Source organism: Scomber japonicus, chromosome 3 (assembly GCF_027409825.1).
Source record: "Scomber japonicus isolate fScoJap1 chromosome 3, fScoJap1.pri, whole genome shotgun sequence".
Taxonomy (NCBI): domain Eukaryota; kingdom Metazoa; phylum Chordata; class Actinopteri; order Scombriformes; family Scombridae; genus Scomber; species Scomber japonicus.
In genome coordinates this window covers 5135720-5142484 of record NC_070580.1, presented here as the reverse complement: position 1 = coordinate 5142484, position 6765 = coordinate 5135720, and positions in this window count along the sequence as shown.

The following is a 6765-nucleotide window of genomic DNA, read 5'->3' as shown; positions in this document are numbered from 1 at the left end:
AGGTAGGAACAAAATAAGAGGAAATGTGTTGGTATATGGCTTCTTGTGTGAGGCCCATTGTTTCCTTTCGGAGAAATTGCAGGGGATCAGTAACACACAGTGGAAATGTGGTACTAATATAACTATAATTTGGGAGGAAAACACTTTGTCTAACTCAGGCTGACAGGTAACTCATTCCTGCATCATCAGTGTTTCATGGAAGCCACATGGGAAAATGAAATTCTGGTGAATGACAGCAAATCATGCTCACATTTTGCTGCTTCTTATGATTTCTTCATGTCCTCTGGTGTCACAAAGAACTCATGAAGAAGTAAGAGTTTATGGACATTATTAGTATTGTTAGACTGAAAATCAGTATGTTATGAAGAAGAACAAACGAGCACAATATTACAGAGGCATTACTGTGGGATTGTCATTGCACACAACTGCTTTTGACTGTTTGACTTATCGGGCAAAATCCCTGTCCTCACATGTTACCAAGGTTACCAAATCATTTATATGAATTGATCACAAAATACTATGGTTATGTTTGCTTTAAGAAGACAAATGAAGTGTACTGAAGTCTGCTTAAAAGTGGGCATAGACCCACCTCTATAAGCAGTCTTGGTTTGGGCTGTAGGTAGGGCTGGGTGATTACGGCAAAAACCTAAATCACGATTAATTGAATTTTTAACCTCGATTACGATTAATGAACGATTATCTCCACCCTTGATGAACAGTTTGTTTTGTTTTGTATTTTGCACTGCTGCCCTCACATCATGTTTAGTGATATTTTCACACATGAGAATCTTTAGGGAGTGAAAATAATGATGTTTTAAAGTGTGACGCTGTGGTTAATGTCTAGTTTACTTGATTAGAACTATGTAAAGATCATGGTTTGGATTCAAATGAAGGAAGGAAGGGAGGAAGGAAGAAAAGGACAGGAAAGGAAGGAGGGAAGGAAAGAAGGAGGGAGGGAGGAAAAAAGGAAAAGTGGAAGGAAGCTGTGGTTAATGTCTAGTTGACTTGATTAGAACTATGTAAAGATCATGGTTTGGGTTCAAATGATCACTGGAGACAAGTTTTCAAATTCCTTAAAGATATGCAACCTTTACTGTCATGGCAACAGTGAACACCACCATTAATTGACATGAGCTAAGATTAAGTCGATTAGAGTTTCTAAATGTCGGTTTCCATTATTTTTCGATTCATTGCCCAGCCCTAGTTGGTAGGTTTGCATCAGAGTGCGATTGACACTTTTCACACCAGCCAAAATGAACTGCAATAAGCAGGTTTTAACTGAACCAAAATGGTCAGATCAGGTTCAATTTGTTAGAATGAGAACTCTGAAATAATTTAAGGAAGTAATATCAGATTATTCATTGACTCCAGTTCTACTGCTCTACCCACCTTTTAGCTTCTCGGAAGTAAAAGGAGCTAAAAATCTTTGACTGCTCACAACTGACATACTGGAATAATTGTTAGATATCTATAATACTGTTCTGTCACATATGCTATTCTATTCTATACAGCACTGCTAACACCTTCAACAATAGAGCAGTCATTTTGTACCATTTCCTGTCATACTGTCATCAATATAAAAAGGATCCTTTCACACAACTGAATCCTCTGTTGATTGCCGTACAATCACACGCTCATCCCTCAAATCCACAACACAATCCCATCATGCTTTCTGGCAGGTGACAGTGATGAGCTATCGATCTGACAAATACCTATAACCCCCCCTCATCCCCCCTTCACACCTCAGCCCTGTTCCTGCTCCCCATTGATCAGTCAAACTCTATACAGGAGAGAGAAGACAATCCTCCATATCAGGTATTAATCTCTTTGAATGGATCTCAGTCAGTCAGGGTCCACAGGTCTTAACGCTTGTCAGTGACTCTAAAACCTTCTAGAACCTTCAGTGTAATGAGTTTAGATTGTCACAAGAGGTAAAGTCATGTTGCTGATAGCTGCCATCACAAAAGACAAGTGAATTCCACACTGACATCTTGAATGACATAAAAGGTTATTACCAATTTTTCCAACATTGTGTTTTAATCATGGTGAGATCTGTTGTTGTTGTATATTACAGGACAGCTACCTGAGACCCATTAAAATGATTATTATCTGATTTAAGGGGTAATACATCTTCATCATTACATGCATAGTAAGTCATGTAACCAAATGCTGATATTTTGTGTTCCAGAGCGCTGTTATTGATTCTGTTTTTAGACTTTTATGCACACTGTTGAATGAATGAGCAAGATAACATTGTGCTTTTAATTATAATGACACAAATTGTTAACCAGCACCATGTATGTGCACCAGGCCCGCTGCTCCCCATACGCAGAGTATGCAGAGCGCGTAGGGCCTCAAGTACCTGGCGGGGGCCCCCAAAATTAAGGTTGCTAAAAAAATGTCATGATAGTTATTATATTATTACATTAAAGACATTATATAAATTAGTTATGAAGAGGCCCATCGTTGTTTTTCTTAATTGTGTGCCCTATTACTCAAAACACATGAATGAGCTCGTTGGCTGCGTGCTGTGTAAAGGAGGAATTATCTCTGAACACTTAAACACCTTGTAACCATGGAAACTGGTCCTTAACTTTACAGTTTAGCTTAACTACAGCACATGTGCGTCTTCACCTTCTCCTGTTTACTTCTCACTCTCTGCCACAGCGCAGCAAAAACACAGAATGTCAAAATAAAAGCGGTATTTTCAAAATAAAAGTTGACAGCCCTCTTAAGCAAAACAGACACACAGAGACACCTGAAACATGTACAAAATGACAATAATAGTATAAACAGTGATAAATTATAACTATCAGCTACATATTATATTGTAATGCTGCTGTTAAGAAAGTTTTTGACATTTTGTTTTATATATTTTGCTTAATATATACATTTTCATAATTATATGTATATTTCATGTCAATTTTAAAATAAATTGTGTGTGTGTGTGGGGGGGGGGGGGGGGGGGGGGGGGCATTTATGCTTAGGGCCCCCAAAAGCTTAGCAGCGGCCCTGATGTGCACTGTGCAGTCATATAATCACTTCAAATATGTTGATTTAGTCCAGTCAAAGTCAACTGCAAACAACAAACATTCCACTTCATTACATTCTGATGCAATATACAAAATGTCTCTTTACCTGATTGGCTATAGACAAATCTGAGTTATGTTTTACCAAGATATCTGTCCAAGAGATGCTTATCTAAGACTGGGTATCAGTACTAATTAGCTTTAAGGTATCGACCAAAATAAATCAATACCAAGTAGTATCTCCTGTCAAACGATATCTGCAATCAATCCTTTTTGCACCCAGAGCTAGAAAATATGGATATTTTGCCTCCTGAGTAGTATGCAAGCACACATTCATTGCACTTTCATGACTTTTATTTGCCAGTTTATACATCTATGCACATACACACATACATGGATTTATAGGTGTGGGTGACACCCTAAATAACATCTTTAAGCCTGAAATGTTATGACGTTTCCTAAAGTTGGCCAGAATCTACAAAAATTTAAATATTTCAAAACTATTTATTTTTATTGCAGCTGGTATACATATTAAAGGTTATCATAAAACCTACCATTCAAATGTTGCATCTTTCATTTTCAATCAGTCAACAGAAATAATTATGACTGTTAGGTTCTCACTTTAGATGTATCATATATTGTAATTGGTAATGTATGTTTACGCCATAAACAAAGAAAACATAAATGCAAAATACACTAATTATACTAATTATACTTAATCCAGGTATGAGTATGAATATAATGTAAGGTTAATAAAATGAACAGTATGTAAGGGTTATAAATATTAATTATTTGAAGACTTTCAAAATGCATTTGCAAAATTGTACTGCTCAAAGCAATGAGAGTTCTCATTTCGGTCTTGTAATCTTTTTTGGTCTCAAACATTTCTCATTTGTTTCTCCTAAAATTCACAAGGAGCAATAGGTGAGACATGACTGCTAGCAACAGGAGCCTTACTTGAGACATGACAGAGCTTTATCCTTTGGAGACAAAAATCAGCAATACTGGAGCTATTATGGAGCATATATATCGACGCGTTTAAAATGTTGAAAAAAGGCCTTTATTAAAATCACTATCTTTAGTGTACAACACAGCAGCACTTTATAAAGCACAGTTTGAACAGAATCATAACACTTAACATTTCTGACAATAGTGATCTCTTCAGAAAAAAATGCAGATTGCCTTGACCAACCTGTAACAACTGACTGTTTAAGCTAGCAGTGTAAAGACAGTCTATAAATGTGTCTCTTCTCAGTGACACTTCTTAAAGAAGTGTGTAACAGTGTTCCACATATTGCACAACGATACACAGCATTTAATTACTTTAGTCTTTAAGCAGTATTTGTGTATGAGGACTTATTTGACCATGTTCAGCTCAAAAAATGTCTTCTCAACCAATGTCCATCCATCCTGTGTGCCATAGTGCATGATGTAAGCTGCAAGAATGACAGAAAGCTCAGATTATTACAAATACATTCCATAATACATACAACATACCATAATAGCAAACTATCAAATGGATTGTTATGGAGAGGACAGTCCATGTCCACTCTTTGCATTGCTCTTATTTAACCGTCATGTGGTATTTTATAAGTTTTATATTTATATGTTTTTCAAGGTACAACTAAGTCATTATTTGTTTTCCTTTTATGTAAGTGTGTTGGATTTAGAAATGAATAACAAAATAACATGTTTTTGTAATTTTGGACTCACTATTGAATATGAAAAGAATGAATGAAACACAGATTCATAGCAGCATGCTAGATCCACCACCTGCTGATCTGAATATTTGTGTGCATTGGTGGAATAATGAATGATACAGCATTTTAAAACAAAACATGATAAAGTCCTGTGTGGTGAATACACACATGAAAAATAAACATTAGCAACAAAATAAGCAATGTACTTACTTAGATCCAGATTAGACGCAGATCTGTCTGTTGGACCTGGAACACTAGCCAAGTTGTTCACCCCTGTAACACATGAGATTCATCATATTATTTATCATTTATCATTTTAATGTTCCACAATTAAAATAATTTAGTTGCTGTCCACATTACTTGCAGTTGTGTTTGTATTGAGTAGAGCTACATGTTGCTCAGGTGAATTATATGAGGAAAGAAGTATGTGGTGAAGGAACGATGAAATCCATGAAAGTTGGGCCTAAATATGTGTGTTTTAACACCCACCCAACCTGAATCTCTCCACAGTAGCAGGCTAGAATGCTAGCTGCTGATGGCTCTAAGTCAGAGCACTGGCAGCCAAGATAGGTCAAAGACTAACCTAATTATCATTCAAAAGGTAGAGGAGAAGTCATTTTCTAAACCACAAAATGAAACACAGGGAAAAGAGAAGTTGACAGTGAAAGCACTACCCACCCACGACCACCCCAAAACAGTCAAACTAGTGGAAACACTGGTTTTAAAAATTAAAAACTGTGCATTACCATTTTGGTCATCCTTGGGTGAGCCAGGGTCTGCCTCATATCATCTTCAGTGGGTAGCGCAGTCTTTTGGCCTTTTCTTTTTTAAATGTTCCTGCTGAACATTTCTTTCTGTGAAATACATTAAAGAACATTAAAAAACAATTATTTTCTTTTTTAAATGTGGTTCTTAGTAAACTTTAACTTTACATTATATTTCTTAAGTTATTGCAGCAAATCCTACATTAATATCATTTGTTGCAGAGAAACTTCTGAGACTACAGCCACTTCACCAAGAAACACATACAGGTCTTTAATTCAGGGTTGTTATTTCTTACTATAAATGACTACTACTGAGAGCTAAGATCACCATAGATCAATAACATGATGTTCTTTAGATCCACAATAGGCACAGCTTCCTGTTCATACACAATTTATGCAACACACACAGGGCCTAATTTACTAAAAGTGTGCATGTGTAAAAACGTGTAAAAACGTGTACAAACATCACCTGCAAAAACTGTGTAAGCTGATCTACTAATGCAGCGCACTTAAGTCTCAAATGTGCAACATAGTACGCTGTTCATTTAGTAGCTATAACGAATATGCCATAACCCCAGTGTGCAAAATACAAGGAGGAGAAAATGCAAATATGTTATTTAGCACACTCAAAGGTAATTTTGGTGATGGTAACTGCGTCTATAAATAATACCTTTGAAGGACAGGTATTAACCGGCTGCACTGCACGGGTGACTTCTGTCACTGTGGTGAGGAGGACACGAGGCACAATGACAATACAGAATACTGGTGGAATGACAGAATTCCACCAGTGTTAATACTTCTGGCCTGGAATATTCTTAGTTTTACTAACAACACTAACTTTGTCACAAATACTCTCCCATATGTGGCAGACATCAGTGCACTCTCTGCGCGTGTGTTTGTGTGGCTATCAATTCAGCATGCATGAGAGCGTAGTGATAGCTCTGTGTTGCTGCTTATTAAACCAACCAACCTCCTTATTTATCTTCCGGTCACAGTAGCATGTAGCATTGCGCTATGTCCTTTAATAACAGAAAACACATACCTTTTGTTCATTATTAATAAATAAAGCAACTGCTGGAGGAACTGAGGCTTTGCCTGGGCCAATCACAGCACTTGCGGTCCGCGTTGCCATAACGCGTAGTTAGGATTTTTCGGAGGTGCACGTCAGGCTACAGCGTAGGGGTCCGCGTCTACGCAGAGAGCTCTGCGTCAGTATGCCGTAGGTACGTCTTTCCGACGCAGAAGTATAACTCAGCGTTTAGTTACTACAAA